The 18,251-nt window shown below is 38.7% G+C and overlaps 1 protein-coding gene across 1 annotated transcript in view; it reads left to right on the top strand.

Annotated features, from left to right (window-relative positions):
• CACNA1B (calcium voltage-gated channel subunit alpha1 B) overlaps positions 1-18,251 on the top strand; it is a 221,428-nt gene that overhangs the window by 16,945 nt on the left and 186,232 nt on the right. The gene's annotated exons all lie outside the window — the stretch shown is intronic.

The raw sequence follows: 18,251 nt of genomic DNA, 5'->3' as shown, positions 1-18,251 counted from the left end.
GAGAGGTTGAGCCCTCTAGGTTTCAGGACTTATCTGGTCCAGGGACCCATCTGGAGGTTGTAAGTTTTGTAGCTTGTTGTTTCACACTCCTCACGTGGCCTTTCACAGAACAGTTTTAATTTTGATGAAATCCAGTTTATCAATTTTTTCTTTCATGGACCAGGCTGTTGGTGTCAAGGCCAAGATTTAGTGTTGAGGTTGAGTTTTTTTTTGCCTAAGGATGTCCAATTGCTCCAGCGCCGCCACTTGATGAAAAGGCTTTATCTTCTCTATTGAATTGCCCTTGTACCTTTGCCAAAAATCAGCTGGACATACTTGTGTGGGGCTGTTTCTAGGTTTTTCTCAGAAATATTGTGCTCCATTGGCCTTTGTGTCTATTCCTCTGTCTATACCAAACAGTCATGATTACTATAGCTATATGATAAGTCTTGAAGTTGGGTAGGTGGATCCCTCATGCTATATTTTTAAAAAAATGTTAAAGTTTTTTTAAATATTAAAAAAAATTTTTTAAATTTATTCTTCTTTCTTTACTTTTCAAATAAATCATAATCTTGTAAATAAGTACAAAAATAAAAAGTAAATAACTGTAACATATCTTGATAGGAATTGTGTGAAGCTGTGTATCAGTTTGGGGAAGATTGACTTCTTTATTACAATGGGTCTTCCCATCCATGAACATGTGTATTTCTCCACTTATTTAGATCTTGTTTTATTTCTTTCATCAACATTTTACAGTTTTCACATACGAGTTTTGTGTGTTTTGTTAGATTTACATTTAAGCATTTATTTATTTATTTTTGAATGATTGTAGATGGCATTGTGTTTTTAATTTCGGTTTCCACACGTCTGTGCCAGTATATGGAAATATAGTAGATTTTTGCATGTTGATGTTGTATCCTGCAGTTTACCCGAACTTGCTTATTAATTCTAGGAGATGTTTGGTAGCATTGGAATTTTCTGTGTAGGCAATCATGTCATCTGCAAAAAGGTACCGTTTTGTTTCTTCCTTTCAATTTGTATGCCTTTACTTTCCTTTTCTCACCTTAGAGTACTTCCTTGACTTGTTCCCAGTCTTAGGGGAACACTTACGCTTTCACTTTAAAATGTAATCCTAGCCGTAGATTTTTTTGTAGATGCTCTTTATCAAGTAGAGGCAATTCCCCTCTATTCCTACTTTTCGGAGCGTTTTTATCATGAGTGGGTGTTCACTTTTCTCAAATGCCTTTTCTGTGTTCATATGATCAAGTGATTTTTTTTTCCTTTAGTCTTTTAACATGGTGGATTACACTGATTGATTATTGAACATTGAACCAGACTTACACCCCTGGCATAAACATGGTCATACCATGTAATGATTTTACTATATTCCTGAATTCTATTTGCTCATATTTTATTGAGGATTTTTGTGTCTATAATCATGAGGGCTATTGGTTTGTAGTTTTTTGGGATGCTGTCTTTATCTCATTTTAGTATCAGGGTAATATAAGCTCCATAAAATGAATTTGGATGTGTTTTCCCTCTTTTATTTTGTATAACAATGGTGTTAATTCTTTAAATATTTGGTGAAATTCTGCAACGAAACCAGGTGAGCCTGGAGATTTCTTCTTGGGCAGTTTAAAAATTGTGAATTCAATTTCCTTAAAAGTTCAGGGGATATTCAAATTATCTCTATTTCATATTGGGTGAGTTGTGGTCATTTGTTTCTCAAAGTCAGGTGGTCCATTTTGCCTGAGTTGTCAGCTTGACTGTGTGTTGATTGTCCCTAGTACTTGCACATCCTTTAGATGTCTAAAGGGTGTGAATTGATGCTCCCTGCGTGATGCCTGATATTAGTGTTTTGCATCTTCTCTGTTTTTGTGTTTGTCAGTCTTACTGGAGATTTGTCAATTTTATTGAGCTTTTCCAAGAACCAACTGTTTGTTTCATTGATTTTTTTCTTAAATATCATAGATATATGCCCTTGCATTTATTATATTCCTACTATTTGCTTTGGGATTATTATTATTATTATTATTTTAACATGGACAGGTACTGGGAAACGAACCAGGGTCTCCAGAATAGCAGGCGAGAACTCTGAGCCACCGCGGCCTGCTCTTATTCTTTCTGTCAGTCCTTGCAGTGGGAATTTAGAGAATTAATTTGAGACTTTTCTTATTTTCTAATAAATGCAAATAGTGCTGTACATTTGCTTATAGGAATTGCTTTAGCTGTGTCCCACAAATTTTGATGTTACATTTTCAGTTTAATTCACTTCCATATATCTTTAAATTTTCCTAGACTTCCTGTTTGACCCATGGATTATTTTGTCATATAATTAGTATGTTATTTGGTGTCCAAGTGTTTGGAGAATTTCTTCTTATTTTTTGGTTATTGGTTTTAGTTTGGTTTCATTCTTGTTGGATAACACACTCTATATGATTTAAATTCTTTAAATTGATTTAGGTTTGTTTTGTGGCCCAGGATTTGTTCTTTGTAAATGTTCCTTGGGTACTTAAGAAAATGTGTGTACTGCTGCTTTTGGGCTGAATGTCCTATAAATGTGGATTAGATCCTGCTGGCTGGTGTTTTGAGGTCTTTTGTACCCTTGCAGTTTTCTATTTCCATCTTGTTCTATTGGTTGAGAGAGGCTCCTTCCAGGCTCCAGCCACCATTGGGGTTTGTCTGTTTCTCTGCCTTTCTTTTTTTTTTTTTTTTTCCCCACAATCACACAGTCACATTGTGAAAACTGTATCATTATACAATCATCTTCAAGAAACATGGCTACTGGAACACAGCTCTACATTTTCAGGCAGTTCCCTCCAGCCTCTCCATTACATCTTGACTAACAAGGTGATATCTACTTAATGTGTAAAAATAACCTCCAGAATAACCTCTCAACTCTGTTTGGAATCTCTCAGCCATTGATACTTTGTCTCCTTTCACTCTTCCCCCTTTTGGTCAAGAAGGTTTTCTCAATCCCTTGATGCTGAGTCTCAGCTCATTTTAGGATTTCTGTCCCACGTTGTCCTAGGCCTAATTTTAAATAAGCTTGACCTGTCCTTTGTGGGGTTAAGTGTACAAACCCCAAGACTGGGGGCTCAGCCTGTAGCTTTAGTTGTCCACACTGCTTGTGAGAATATCAAGAATTCAACTTGGGGAAGTTGAATTTTCCCCCATTCTCACCATTCCCCAAGGGTGTTCCATCGGTTTTTGCTTCATGAATTCTGCACCTCTCTTGTTTGGAGCCTGTATGTGTTGGATGGGCTCTCTGAACCTCAGTTTCTTCCTCTGTAAGACAGGGGAGCTAGCGTGCCCCTCTGAGGGTGCTGCGGGCAGTGGCGGCGCTTTTCACTTGAATGTGCTGTGAGCATCGTTCCGCCAGCCGCACTGCCCTCCGGCCCTTCGACAAGTGGCAGCGCCTGCTCACATTACTGAACTGGGCTTACGTTCATGAGTTGTCTGTGTGGGTTCTTTGCCTAGTTAGTTTTGGAAGCTCCAGATCTTTTTCACTAACATTTGTAGAACGTGCACTTTTCCTGGGCAGTGGTGACACCTGCAGGAGGGACAGTCAGGTGAGTGCAGTCCCTGCGGGCCCCTGGCCTGTCCATGTGCCACACCCCCCCACCCCAGTGGATGCTGCTTCTTTGCTTTCCAGGAGGATTGTCAAAATGCCTAACACTTAGGGACAGAGTGGACACTCAAGAAATATTTGTTGAATCATGGATGTGTGCTATATTGCTTTTTAAAAAACTTTTTATTTGGATATGCCTTCAAGTTTATAGGACAGTTAACAAGAATAATACAACTAGTATATAGAGAATTCCAACATACCCTTAACCCTCCCAGACCCAGATACCCAGATCCACCAATTTTAATATTTTGCCACATTTGTCATTTCATTCTGTATATTAGTCCATCTGTCTGTCTTGTGTATCAATCCATTTTCTGAACACTTGAGTGTAGATTGTATACCTCATGCTCCCTCAACACTTAATACTTCCACATACATTTCCCAAGAACAGGGATATTCATATATCTACTGTAAGTGCAGTTATCAAGTTCAAGAAATTTAACATTTATGTAAAGCTTACAGTCCATATTCCAGTTTTCTTTTTTTTTTTTGTTTTTGTTTTGCATGGGCAGGCACCAGGTGTCGAACCTGGTCTCCGGCATGGCAGGTAAGAACTCTGCAAACTGAGCCACCGTGGTCTGCATGTTCCAGTTTTCTGACGTCTCAGTAATGTCCTTTTGAACCTTTCCTCCTCCATTCTCAGATCTTTCTTTTATTTAATCATGGGAACACACATACAGCATAAACTCTCCTATCTTCCCCACTCCCAAGCACACCATGCCTTGGACTAATTTTATTCTCTGTGCAGCGGTGCTCTCCCCACCCGCCATTCTTGAAATTTTCCCATCTCCCCAGGTAGAAGCCCTGCACTTGCCATGTATTAACACTCCCGTGCCCTGTCTCCTGCCCCTGGCTTACCTGTACTCTCATTTCTGACTCTTTAAGCTGGCCTATTTTACCACAATTTCTTTGTAGTTACCATGGAGCTTATATTGAATATCTTAAATCTATTACAAGCTTGTTTGCTTTGGTATCAACTTAACTTTAATAGTGTAGACAAACTGCCCGTTTTGGTTTGCTAAAGCTTCTGGAATGCAGTATACCAGAAATGGGTTGGCTTTTTCAATGGGAATTTACTAGGTTACAAATTCACAGTTCTGATTAATGAAAAGGTCCAAACCAAGGCACCCACAAGAGGATCCCCTCACTGAAGAAAGGTTGGGGGGGGGCGGGGGGGGGGCGCATCGGTTCCTCTGCCATGTGGGAAGGCAATGGCGACATCTGCTGTCCTCTCCTGGCCTCTGGTTTCAGTGACTGCTCTAAAATGGCCTCTGGGAGTTTCTTTCCCTCTAAGCTTTTCCCAGGGCATTTTCTTTCTCTGTCTGTCGGCTCTGAGCTCTGTGTGTCCTCTCATCAAGGACTCCAGTAAAGGATTAAGACCTACCTCGAATGGGTGGGGTCACATCTCCATGAAAACAACCTAATCAAAAGGTCCCATCCACAACAGGCCTGTACCCCAGGGATGGATCAGAAGAGCATAGCTTTTCTGGGGGTACATAGGGCTTCAAACAAGCACAGCCCCTGTACCACTCTGTCCCCCACAAATTGATGTTTATACTTTATGAGTCCAACACTACTAATTTATCATTACGTTTTGTGCACCTGCCTTTTAGATCCTGTACAGAGTGTAGAGTATAGTTACAAACCAAAAATATAGCAGTCCTGACATCTCTGTGTGCCTATGTTATCTCACTGGCAGATTTTCCTTCCTTCAGGTAGCTTCAGTCTATCCCCTTTGCTGCTGATGCTCTCTTTGGCATCTGCTGTAGGGCTGGTCTGGTGGTGACGGACTTCTTCAGCTTTTATTTATCTTTGAGAGTCTTAATCTTTCCCTCATTTATTCTTAACTTTTTTTGTGGGGGGGGGGGTGCATGGTCCAGGAAATGAATTAACTTTTTTTATGGTATGATATAACATATATACATAGCAAAGAAAGAGAAAAGAATAATATTCAAAGCATTCTTTAACAAGTAGTTACAGGACAGTTCCCAGAGTTTGTCATGCACTACCATTCCATCATCTCAGATTTTTCCTTCTCCATGCTCCAGAACATTGGAGACTAGAAGGAATAAATATTTTTTTATCATCACATTCGACTTTTTTTCTTGTTTGTGAAAAATAGCATATATACAAAAAAGCAGTTAATTTTAAAGCACAGCACAACAATTAGTTGTAGAACAGATTTCAGAGTTTGGCATAGATTGCAGTTCCACAATTTTAGGTTTTTACTTCTAACTGCTCTAAGATACAAGAGACTAAAAGAAATACCAATTTAATGATTCAGCAATCATACTCGTGTGTTAAACCTACCTTCTCTGTGTAACTCCACCAGCACCTTTGATCTTTCTATCCCACTCTTTAGGGGTATTTGGGCTATGCCCATTCTAACTTTTTCACTTTGGAAAGGGCTGTCTGTAATATGGGTAGGGGCATGGAACTAGTTGATGTTCTGGAGAGGCTGGGCCCTCTAGATTTTAGAACTTCTCTGGTCCAGGGACCCATCCAGAGGTTGTCGATTTCTGGAAAGTTGCTCTAGTGCATGGAACCTCTATAGAAGCTTATATATTGCCCCAGGTGTTCTTTAGGATTGGCTGGAATGGTTTTGGTTGGTGTTTGGCAAGTTATGGTAGGTAGCAGTGCCTCATTAACACTTGCATGAGAGTGACCTCCAGAGTAGCCTCTCGACTCTATTTGAATACTCTCAGCCCCTGATGCCTCATTTGTTACGCTTCTTTTGGTCAGGATGGCATTGTTGATCCCACAGGGCCAAGGCCAGGCTAAGCCCTGGGAGTCATCTCCCATGCCACCAGGGAGACTTTCATCCCTTGATGTCATGTTCCATGTAGGAGGGAGAGCAATGATCTCACCTGCAGAGTTGGGCTTAGAGAGATTGAGGCCACATCTGAGCAACAAAAGAGGTCCTCCAGAAGTAATTCTTAGGCATAGATATAGGTAGGTTAAGCTTCTCCACTGCATACATGAGCTTCACAAAAGTAAGCCTCAACATCAAGGGCTTGGCCTATGGGTCTATACAACCCTTTTCAATCATATTCACCTTCAATATGGTAATATTACTTATAGACCCACTATAAATCCCCTATGTTCTGTATTATAAGCCTCTGAATTTACCTTTACTATGGTCATAAAAGTGGAATCATACAGTATCTATCCTTTTGTGTCTGGCTTATTTCACTGAAGATTATGTCCTCAAGGCTCATCCATCTTGTCATATGCTTCAGGACATCATTTCATCTTACTGCTGTACAGTATTCCATTGTATGTATATACCGCATTTTGTTATCTACTCATCTGTTGATGGGCATGTGGATTGTTTCCATCTTTTGGAGATTTTGAATAATGCTGCTATGAACATCGATCTCCCTCACTTTTTTTTTTTCTCCCTCACTTTTGTAAGACAGTTTGCTTATATGGAATTCTAGATGGGCAGTTTTCTGCTTTTAGCACTTTAAATATGTCATCCCACTGTCTTCCTGCCTCTGTGTTGGCCAGAACTCACGAAATTAAATGGGAATTCTGGTGGTAATTCTTATTTTGTTCTCTGATTTTAAAGAAAATTCTTTATGACAAATGTGAGTTTTAAAATTCTCTTGAGAGTGAATTTTGTGCATAGAAAAGATTATTCAGATACTACTTGAGTTTCTAAAAATCAACAATCAACTTATTAAAGTTACAGATCTACAACTTTTTTTAACTCAGATTGAGTTTATGAAAATAATCTATTTATAATTTCAGCAAGTTTTTACAACCATCTTCGAATCTCTGAGTAATGTTTATCCCATTTTATAAACTTAATGTAATCTCTGAGTAATGTTTATCCCATTTTATAAACTTAATTAATGGTAAGCATTTAAAATTTCATTTCTAAATTTACTATAACTAGACCGTCTCAAGTACTAAATATTGTAAATCAAAGTGAAAATATGCTGTCATAAATTTGTTTAAATATTCCAATACTTTTTTTTTTTTGGCATGGGCAGGCACTGGGAATCGAATAAATATTCCAATACTTTTTACAAACAATACATTTACTACTTAACAAAATACGTGTAAACCAATTATTCCATTATGTATTTTGATAGAGTCACAGGGTTAAGGGGATGCTACATTTAGCATGTTGGTGAACTCGCATAGGTTCTTTTAACATAACTCAGAGTATGAATATGGAAGACTTGATTTTCAAAAGTGTGTGTAGTAATCTTAAGTCTTCCTGGGGTGGCGGTGGCTAGGATTTCTCCCCAGCCCTTTGCCTCATCACCCTGCTGAGGGCTCCCAGCCTGGATGTGCTGCAGCCTCAGCTCAGACGCTGGGTCCCAAACCTAGGTGCAGCCCTCAACCTGGGCTGGAGTTTGTGCTTTTTTTTTTTTTTTTAAGTAATATTTTTAATGTAAGGGGTGCACAGGTAGTTCAGTAGTTAGAATACCCACCTTCCATGCGGGAGACCTGGTTTTGAGTCCTGGACTGTGCGCTCCGCCAAAAAGAAAAAGAAAAAAGAAATAAAGAAAAACATTTGTATTGTAAACAACATATAAACATTCTATACCTGGTGTACAATCAGTGGCTCACAATATCATCACATAGTTGTATGTTCATCACCATGATCATTTTTTTGAACATTTGCATGTCTCCAGCAAAAGAAATAAAAAAGAAAAGAGAAAAACTCATACATCCCATAACCCTTACCCCCTCTCTCAGTGACCACTAGTATTTCAATCTACTGAATTTATGTTAACCTTTGCTCCCCCTATTATTTGTTGATTTTTTTATCAGTATTTTTTACTCATCTGTCCATACTATAGATAAAAGGAGTGTCAGATACGAGGTTTTCACAATCACATAATCATATTGTAGAAGCTATATCATTATACAATCATCTTCAAAAAATATGGCTACTGGATGGTATGGGAAGATTAGTAAAATGTGGATTGAAAGATAAATAATAGGGGGAGCAAATAATGCTAGTGATCAATGAAAGGGAGTAGTAAGGGGTATAGAAAAAAATAGGGGAAACAAAGGCTAAAGTATATTGGGTAGATAGAAATACTGGCAGTCAATGAGAGGGAGGGATGGGGGTATGGTATGTATGAGTTTTTTTTCTTTTTCTGAATTGATGCAAATGTTCTAAGAAATGATCATGGTGATGAATATACAACTATGTGATGATATTGTGAGTTACTGATTATATACCAAGAATGGAATGATCATATGTTAAGAATGTTCATGTTTGTATGTTGTTATGTTTAAAAAAATTAAAAAAAAAAAAAGAAACACGGCTATTGGAACACAGCTCTACAGTTTCAAGTACTTCCTTGTAGTCACTCTAATATACCATAAACTAAAAAGGGATATCTAAAATATTAGTGGTCAATGAAAGGGTGGGGTAAGAGGTATGGTATGTATGAGTTTCTTCTTTTTTCTTTTTATTTCTTTTTCTGGAGTGATGCAGATGTTCTAAGAAATGATTATGGTGATGAATATTCAACTATGTGATGATATTGTGAGCCATTGGTCATATACCGAGTATGGAATGTTCATATGTTGGGGATGTTTGCATTTGTATGTTGTTTTGTTTTAGCAATAAAAATTTTAAAAAAGTGATATCTATATAATGCCTAAGAATAACCTCTAGGATAACCTCTTGACTGTATTTGAAATCTCTCAGCCACTGACACTTTATTTTGTCTCATTTCTCTCTTCCCCTTTTTGGTTTTCTCAATTTCTTGATGCCAGGTCCCAGCTCATCCCAGGATTTCTGTTCCATGTTGCCAGGGAGATTTACACCCTTGGGAGTCATGCCCCATGTAGTGGGGGAGGGCAGTGCGTTCATCTGCTGAGTTGACTTAGAGAGAGAGGCCACATCTGAATAACGAAAGAGGTTCTCTGGGGGTGCCTCTTAAGCCTAATTTTAAGTAGGCTTAGCCTATCCTTTGCAGGAATGAGTTTCATAGGGGCTCGGCCTGTTGATTTTGTTGTCCCCACTGAGTTGGTGCTGTCGAGGCTCTTTGGGATTAAAGGACATAACCCTGCCTGGGTCTAAACACCTGTGAACCCTTCATTAAAAATGAAACAAATAAAATTTTCCTGTCTGACAAGGCCACAACCACCCTTAAACATCACATGAGTACGTCTGTTGACCTGTTTGTTACTTTTACTGACTGCCTGGTTGTGCTGCCGGTGTGGTCACACCTGGTGTGCAGGTGAGCTAAAAGGTGGAGCTGGTACGGCTTGGCTTCCTCTGATTCACCTCCTCTCGACAGGGCGTTGGAGCCTGTGTAGCGCCATTCCCTGATGGATGGCTCACCTTTTCACAGATGTGGGGCACTCACATGCAGGCCCCCTCGCTTGTATTTTCCTATAAATTGGCAGCTGTATAATGGGGATTTTTCTTAGAGGAAGACATTAGATATGTTGAAGTCTTTTTTTTTTTTTTTAAAGGAAAGACAGAGAGAAGGAAGGAAGGATAGAAGGAAGGAAGAGAGGAAGAAAGGGAAACATCTTTTTTAAACATTTTCTTGTTTTATTGTATTTTGTTTCTCCGTTTTCGTTACATGGGCTGGGGCCGGGAATCGAACCGAGGTCCTCCGGCATAGCAGGCAAGCACTTTGCCCGCTGAGCCACCGCGGCCCGCCCTGTTGAAGTCTTTTGAATGCCACCCTCCTCCCCCTGATAAAATTATCTTCTCTTTCTCTCCTCCCCTTTTCCCTTCCCTAGTGGTAAGCACTGTCCTGATTTGTGTTTACCCTTTCAGTGCATGCGCTTGTGTGTGGTTACATGTGGGTGCACACACGTTTGTATCCATTAACGGTATGATATTTAACTGTGCTTACATGGAGATATATAATCACTTCATGACTTGTCTTTTTCCCTCTCAACAATTATTTTAAAGATTTTTTTGTGTTATTATGTGCAGGCCTATTTAATTTTACATGCTCATCCGTTTTTAATTGCAGAGTAATATTCCATGCATGCATGAATTAACTCTCTGTCTCTCCTGGTGATGAGCAGGTCAGTTTTTTCCATTTCTCACAGTTGTCCCTGGTGCTGCCAGAGCAGGCCTGTCTGTATATTTCAGTGCGCATGTGTGAGGCCCAGGTGTGGTTCGAAGGGGCTCTCCTGGGTCGTGGGGGGGCCCTTTCAGCACTTAGTAGAGGCAGTCAGAGGATCTTTGAAATGACCCCCAACTTTCCCTTCTACCAGGAGCTCAACTGCCTCACATCGTTACATGTGAATTGGTGACGTGGAATGGTATCTCTGTGTTGTTTTAACTTGAATTGCTCCAAAAGCCAGTGGGTTTTGAGCATCTTCTTCCATCTTGTAATTTGCTATTTTTTTTTTCTGATGGCTTATTTGTATTTTTCATATTGATTTTTAGGAATTGTTTATAGTTTTTGGAAACCAATTCTTTGTCAGTTATATAAATTGCAAATTTTTTTTTTCTGTTCACTTTCACAGTATCTTTTGTGGTACAGTTTAAATTTTAATGTAGTCAAATTTATCAATCTATTACTTTATGGTTTATGATGTTTATATTTTATTTAGAAACCCATCCCTACCCCAAAATCATGGTGCTCTTCTTTTCAAAGTTTAGTTTGCTCTCCACACTTTTGTCTTTCACAGAGCTCAAATTTTGTATGTTTTCTTTGTCTCTCTCAATATGGAAAAGCTTAGTTTCCCAGCATCAGCTCCTTAGGCTTGCCCCTTGGTCATTCCACTTTTGTCTGACATCAGGCTATTTCTGGGCTCTCATTTCTGTCTCAATCCTTCCCTGTTTAATACCGCATAATATATTTACAATAAGTCTTTAAAATGAAAGCCAGGGCCAGCTTCTCATTTTGTTCTTCTCTGAAATTGTTTTGGCCATTTTTGGCCCTTAGTTCATCGGTATGAATTTAAAGATGAGCTTTGTAAGTTCCACCAAGACTCCATTGAGATTTTGATTGGAATTGCATTGAATTTATAGATTAATTTGACGGAAGGGGACATCTGCATGATGTGAAGTTGTTTCATCTATTAATTTGACACTTCTCTTCACTATTCTTTTGTCCTTTAAGAATGTTTTGTTACTTTCTTCATCAGTCTTACACATATTTTGTTGGATTTATTCCTAGACACTTCAATAGTTTTGCTGTTATAAATAATATTTTATAATGGCTTTATTAAGATATAACTCACACACAACAACATTTACCCTTTTAAAATGTACAATTCAGTGGGTTTTGGTATAATTCACAGAGTTGTACAGAAATCACCACTATCTAATTTTAGAACATTTTCATCACCCCAAAAAGGGTGATGAAAATACCCATTAGAACAAAATCTTTTTCAAAAGTATATTTTCAAATTTAAATGAAAACAATTTTCTTTGCCTATTTTTTTTATATTCTAGAAACTTACTGTACTTTCTAATTAGTTCTTGCAGTTTGTATATGCTTTTGGATTTGCTATATAGAGAGTCTCATTGTCTGTGAATAAGACAGTTTTTCCTCTTTTTAATCAATATTTTTTATTTCTTTTTCTTGTCTTATTGCCCTGACTAAGCCCTCCATATTATATATTTGGGGTGCATTTGCACTGTCCCTGAATTTAAAGAGAAATGCTCTTAATATTTTTTAATGGATCCCAATTGTTAGTATCAGGGAATTTTCCTTCTATTCCTAATTGTTTTCATCATGAATGATGTTGAAATTTCATCAAATACTTGAGCCATGGTGGCTCAGCAGGCAGAGTTCTCATCTGCCATGCTGGAGACCTGGGTTCAATTCCTGGTGCCTGCCATGCAAAAAAAAAAAGAAGAAGATCGTATAGTTTCTCTTTTAAATTTTGGTGTGTAGATTAAATTAATAGTTGTTTTGATGTTGAACTTTCTTGTACTCCTGCCACAAACTCATGTTTCTGAAGTATGTACCTTTGAATTTGATTTGTTTTTCTATTTTACTTAAGATTTGTGTTTCTGATTGAGATGTGTATAATGTTTTCTTTTCTTGTCCTTGCCCAGTTTTGATGCCACTCCCATATTACCTTACTAACCCACTGACTCTGAGTTAATACAAGTGTTAACATGGGAATCCAGGTGGGCCTGTACTCATTAGGTGAAACTTGCCAGGGACTGGGCCTGTCCTACAGTAGAGAGATGGAGTAGGAGAGGCTTGTGGAGTGTCCAGGTGGCAGGGACTGGAGTGGGGTCCCCAGCAGACGGTAAAAGAGCAGGACCTCATTCCTGCTGCAAGGACGTGAACTCTGCCAAGCAGCTGGGGAGGCTGGGAAGGAGGCTCTCCCCTCCTTGAGTCTGAAGGTGACTTCAGGTCTATGGAACTGTGACTACTAAATGAGTGCATTTTAGGTCACTAAACTGTGGTAAGTTTTAATTCAGGAATAGAAATCTAGCACAGTGATTCATGGTTTGTGCAGCTTTTCCACTTCTTGGATCACTTGGTGTTCTAGTTTGCTAGCTGCTGTAATGCAAAATACCAGAAATGGAACAGCTTTTAAAAGGGGGAATTTATTAAGTTCCTAGTTTACAGTTCTAAGGCCAAGAAAATGTCCCAATTAAAGCAAGTCTATAAAAATTTCCAAGTTAAAGCACCAACAAGAGATTACCTTCACTCAAGAAAGGCCGATTAAGTTCAGGGTTTCTCTCTCAACTGGAAAGGCACATGGCAGCATCTGCCAGCTCTCTCTTCAGGCTTCTTGTTTCATGAAGCTCCCCTGGAATGTTTTCCTTCTTCATCTCCAAAAGTCTCTGGCTGCATGCGCTCTCATGGTTCTTGTGGCTCTCATGCTCTGAAGCTTTTTCAAAATGCTTCCTCTTTTACAGGCTTCCAGTAAACTAATCAAGACCTACCTGGAATGTTAGTTTCCAGTAAACTAATCAAGACCCACCTAGAATTGCATCTCCATCTAATCAAAGGTTAATTCCCACAATTGGCTTGTCACATCTCCGTGGAGATAATCTAACCAAGCTTCTAACTAAATAGGATTAAAAGAAATGTCTGTCTCCACAAATGGATTAGGGTTAAAACATGGCTTTTGTAGGGTTATATAATCCTTTCAAACCGGTACACTTGGTTATTTGTATTTTTGAGGGACATATTATTTCATCAAAGTTTAACATTAATTGGCATAAAGTCATTAATAATGTTGCCTTGGGACTCTAGAATGCTCTCCTGTCTGTCGTGATGCTTCCTTATTACTTTTATAAAAGTGTGCATGTGTGAATACCACCACCTTCCTGTTTGTGTGTTGTATATGTGTGCACATGTGCCAGTGTCTGCCTGTGTGCATGTTGTATATGTGTGCCACATGTGTGCCAGTGTCTGCCTGTCTATGTGCAAGTGCACACATGTATGAGCATCTACCTGTGAGCGTGTTGTGTATGTGTGCTGCATGTGTGCCAGAGTCTGCCTGTGTGCATGTTGTGTGTGTGTACCAATGCGTGCCTGTGCATGTATGAGTGCATGTGTGTATCAGCATCTGCCTGTGTGCATGTACAAGTGCACATGTATGGACTGAGTGGCTGCCCCAAGATATCCAGCCCTAATACCCGAAACAGGGACCTTACAGATGTGATTGAGTTAAGGATCTTGAGGAAAGCAGCTGATCCTGGATTGCGTGGGAGGGCCCCAAGCGCAGGTTTGTGCTGAGGTTGGGCAGCGGCAGGTGCACGCACAGGAGAAGATGGACTTGTGGGGGGGGGAGGGCGCATGCAGGGTGTGATGTGGGGGCATCTCCCAGGGCTCTCCCCCCAGGGCTGTCCCCAGGGTGGCCAGCCTGCTGGATCCAGGCAGAGCCTTGGGTGAAGCCCCATTGGTGGGCGTTGTTGCTGCAGCCTATGCATTTGTGGCCTCTGTGTGCAGGAGTGCATTTCCTTCTTCCTGATTATTCAGGCTTTTCCTGCTTCTTTATTTTCTATTTTAACTTTTCTACTCTTGATTAGTAACATGTTTCCACTTTCACTTAATTTGCTCCTTTTTTTTTTTTAAAGACTTGTAGGGGCATTTAAATATTTGGTTTATTTATTTTCAATCTTTAAAAGAATAAATTTACTTCAGTTTATAAATTTTTCCCCAAATATCACCTTAACTGAAGTCCACATATTTGAGTATGTATTATTTTCTTTGATGATTTCTAAATATTTTGCAATTTTCATTGTTACTTCCTCTTTAATTCATGAGTTTTTTAGGTGTGTATTTTTTGAGGTTTCTATACATGTGGATTTTCTTTTAAAATGCGTTTTTATTGTTGGCTTTTAATTTAATTGCAGAAATGCAGTAATATTAGTTCTTTGAAATTTTCTGAGGCTGGTCAGTTTTCAAAGATATTAGTGTATTTGAAAAAAATAAATGTTCTCTGTTTTTTAGGAACAGAATTGGACAGATAGGAAATGGTTATGACTCTGGTGAATCAAGTTGTTGATTTCATCTGAATCTTTTATAGCCACACTAAATTTCCATCTGTTTGGTCTTCCAGGTTCTAATAGTGATTTGTTTGTAATAAAGTCTTCTATATTGGATAAATTTTCATTTTTTCTTCATTTATTTTGAGGTTTTGGGGTTAAGTGTATAAAATTAATGATTATTATATTTCTTGGTGGAATTAACCTTTTATATTATGCAGTAGGTCTCTCTTTAGCCCTGCTAATGCTTTCTGCCTTGAATTCTATTTGTCCTGAGTATTACTATACTAGTTTTCTTTTTCTAGAATATTTACTTAGTATATCATCTTTATTCCTTTATTTTCAGCTTTTCTGTATGTTTTTGCTTTGGTATGTCTCTTGTAAATAGCATACAGTTGGATTTTCAAAAATCCAATCTAATCTAAAATACATTTACATTTTTATGATTACCAATGTAGTTGGACTTAACTATATTACCTTATTTTGTTTTTTCTCTTTATATTATTTCTTTGCTTCTTTTTTTCCTGGTTTTTCCTCACTTCTGTGGATTGAAAAATAGTTCTATATTACCTATTCAATCTATCCCACTTCACCCCTGTGCTGGCGAAGCTATTATATACCCCAGAAAAGCCATGTCCTTTAATTTTTATTCAGTATTGCTTGGTGGTATCTTTTTGATTATTTCCATGGATAGGATGTGGCCTATCCAGTTGTGGGTGGTAACTTTTGAATAGGTGGTTCCATGGAGATGTATCTGCACCCATTCAAGGTGAGGTATCTTACTCGAGTCCTTTGAGAGGGATCCATTTTGGAAAAAGCTTTAGAGTCACCAGAGCCCACACAGCCCTTTAGAGATGCAGAAGGAAAATGCCCCCAGGGAAGCCTGAGGAAATGAGGAGAAAAAGCTAGCAGATGCCCAGTGCCGTTCCAGCTGACAGAGGTGTTCTGAACACATTAGCCTTCTTGAATCAAGGTATCTTTCCCTGGATGCCTTAGTTTGGACATTTTCACAGCCTTAGAACTGTAAACTGGCAACTTAATAAATTACCTTTTTTAAAGCCATTCTGTTTCTTGTACATTGTATTCTGGCAGCTTTTACAAACTAAAACAACTCCCTCTGCTGGTTTAGAAATAGATCATATTTCTATCAATTTATTGGATAGCCTTAACATTTAAAAATATATGTAGCTATCTATTTGTCTAATGCAAGGCTTGGTGAACTACTGGCCATCTGGCTGGCTGCCTATTTTGTAAATAAAGTTTTATTGGAAAGCAGCCATGCCCATTCATGGACATATTATGTATGGTTGCATTTGTGTTCAGTGGCAGAGTTGAATAGTTGTGATGGAGCTCGTAGGCTCACAAACCCTAAGTATCTTCTTTATAGGAAATGTTTATTATCCTCTGATCTGGCACAATGAAGAGTGATTTAGCCTTTCTAACATCCTTTGCTGGAAGTACACAGAAAACAACCCCTTCTGTAAATAGTTTTATTATTGCTTGGGTTGGAAGTTTTACATGAAAAAAACCCACAAAAATGTAAGAAAAAATTGGATAGCATACATTAAAAAAAATAGAACAATGAATGGCTAATTAAATTTACTTAAAATAATTTTCTGTGTTCACCATTATTTCTTATATTGTATACATTCCCTTTGGGTTCAGTTTTCTTATTGTTTTATCATTTACTGAGGGTCTGGGGTGATGGCTTTATTTTATGCCCCAAAATATGTTTATTTTGTCCTCAGTCTTTGTTGACAGTTTAGCTGGATATACATTTTTCAGTTATTTTCCTGCTGAGCTTTGTATGTATTATTCAGCATAGATTTCTAACATATATTTTTGCTGACGTGAAATCCTCTATCCTTTCCTAGACATTCTATCTTTCTTATCTGGTAGCTTTTAGGATTGTCTTTTTATACTTGATGTTCTGAAATTTCTTAACACTATTTCTGGCTATAGATTTTTTTCTGTCTAATTGGTACTTGTAGTACACTTTAAATCTGAAGCTTGTGTCTTTAATTCTGGAATTTCCCTCTCTGCTACCTCTTCAAATACCACTTTGTCAGATCCCCTCTGTTCTCTTCTTCTGGAGCTGGGGACTTGATGTATGTGGAATCTCTTGCTTGAACTCCGTATCACTTTTGCCTTTCTGACATCTGTGCATGAATTCCTTGTTCTGTCCTTGGGACTCTCAGATTGTCTCAGCTTGGAGTCTTTCATCTACTATTATTTAGTTTTTAAAAATTCCACTAATTATTTATTGCCAAACCTTCTAGCTGGTTCTCTGTATCTTTTGGTTTCTGCCTGTTTTTATTTCATAATTTGTTGAATTCACTGGAGCCATGTTCACCTTCCAGTCGTTGATGCTGCCGAATGCCCTTGCTGTTCCTTGTGTGCTGATGGGTTTTGGTTGGGAGAGGAGGTTTCCTCGTTGCCCCTCTTTTCTTTTGTATGAGATATTATTTCGTTATTTTTGACCCCAGATCTGTCTCAAGTTTTCTCTCTCATGGCCATGCATTTAGGGTAGGGGCATAAGGCCTTCGGCACCAAGATTCCTGGATGCCTTTGGAAGGTAGAGCCCACAGGATGGTGGGTGATTGGGTGGGGATGTAGAGAGCCTGAGGAGTCTAGGCTAAAGCTACAATTTTTTTTTTTTAAAGGAAAGACAGAGAGAAGGAAGGAAGGATAGAAGGAAGGAAGAGAGGAAGAAAGGGAAACATCTTTTTAAACATTTTCTTGTTTTATTGTATTTTGTTTCTCCGTTTTTCGTTACATGGGCTGGGGCCGGGAATCGAACCGAGGTCCTCCGGCATAGCAGGCAAGCACTTTGCCCGCTGAGCCACCGCGGCCCGCCCCTACAATTTTTTTTAGACAAAGGTGAGTAGTGCTGCTTATTGAGCTGGAGAATACCCAGGAAGGAGCACGTTGGGAGTGAGGATCAAGAGTTCTTCAGTTGTGTAATGTTTGATACGCTATTTTGATAATCAAGTGGAAATGTTTAAAAAATAAAAGTAGTATATGAGCTTGGAGCTTCAAGTTTGGACTAAAGATGTAAATTTGGGAATAATAAGGATGCAGTGGCATACACATCTAAATGTGAGCCCTGGAGCATCCAACTTTGAGTATGGTGGAGGAGGGAAAGTGAGCAAAAAAGACCATGAAAGAACCCCTGAAGGATTAGGAGGAAAATGGAAGCATTGCCAAAAGGTTCAAAGAGAAGAAAGAGGT

The sequence above is a fragment of the Tamandua tetradactyla genome, chromosome 2, assembly GCF_023851605.1.
Source record: "Tamandua tetradactyla isolate mTamTet1 chromosome 2, mTamTet1.pri, whole genome shotgun sequence".
Taxonomy (NCBI): Eukaryota; Metazoa; Chordata; class Mammalia; order Pilosa; family Myrmecophagidae; genus Tamandua; species Tamandua tetradactyla.
This window is presented reverse-complemented; position numbering and strand designations above follow the sequence as displayed.